This window comes from Charadrius vociferus, unplaced genomic scaffold (assembly GCF_000708025.1).
Source record: "Charadrius vociferus isolate BGI_N301 unplaced genomic scaffold, ASM70802v2 scaffold110, whole genome shotgun sequence".
Taxonomy (NCBI): Eukaryota; Metazoa; Chordata; class Aves; order Charadriiformes; family Charadriidae; genus Charadrius; species Charadrius vociferus.
Genome location: NW_009646761.1, coordinates 2,889,240 through 2,890,059, shown reverse-complemented (window position 1 = coordinate 2,890,059; position 820 = coordinate 2,889,240). Strand labels below are relative to the sequence as shown.

At 45.4% G+C, this 820-nt stretch overlaps 1 protein-coding gene across 1 annotated transcript in view; it reads right to left on the bottom strand.

The window, feature by feature from the left end:
- ZIC2 (Zic family member 2) overlaps positions 1 to 820 on the bottom strand; it is a 5,336-nt gene that overhangs the window by 3,533 nt on the left and 983 nt on the right.

Genomic DNA, 820 nt, shown 5'->3' with positions numbered 1-820 from the left:
GGGATGAAAGAAAAGTCACGTTGGCGAGGCGAAATGAAACAAAATAAAATAAAACATGAAAATCGAATAAGGAACGGTCGCCCTGGTTATTCGGGCTTTTAAACCACTTGTGCAGGAGCAGAGGAGTCGATCTGCATGTGTTGTGAACGTGCATCCGAGAGCAGATGCTTTAGTTTTCCTTGTCTCTTTCCCCTCTTGAAAAAGAAACAAAAACAAAACCGAAAAGGAAAAAGAAAGGAAAAAAAAAAAAAGAAAAAAAACCCAACCCCAAAACCCACCCTGCCATTGTTATTTGGAAACCGGATTCTTACATGGCAGGAATAAAAAAGCATACAGCCAGCACACACCCGCACACACACAGAGAGCAAACAAGTCCCCTTCCCCTCCCCCTCCAGTAAATACATGTCTGGCCCCTGCTTTGGTTTGTTTTGTAGTGGCTGAAAAATAATCATCTGGGGGCCAGCAGTTCACCAATAAACAAGGCTTTGTAAAAATTAAAACCCGACATAACATTTGTCGTCTTAACCGTCCTGCACTTAAACTCGCGTCGCGATCCCCGTCGGCTCTGTGCTTGGTGGAGAAGCAATCCCAAATGTAGGGGTTTAGGGGGGCTTTTTTTTTTAAGAGGCGGACTAAATTTTTCCTGCGACATTCCTCGTGTGAGACCTCACGGCGTTAAATTCCCTTATCGGGCACAGGCACGCTCAAATCTGGACGCAACGTCTGAGCAGGGTTTTTACAGCGAGAGACAGATGGATAGATAGATGGATGGATGGAAGGAAGGAAGGAAGGAAGGAAGGAAGGAAGGAAGGAAGGAAGG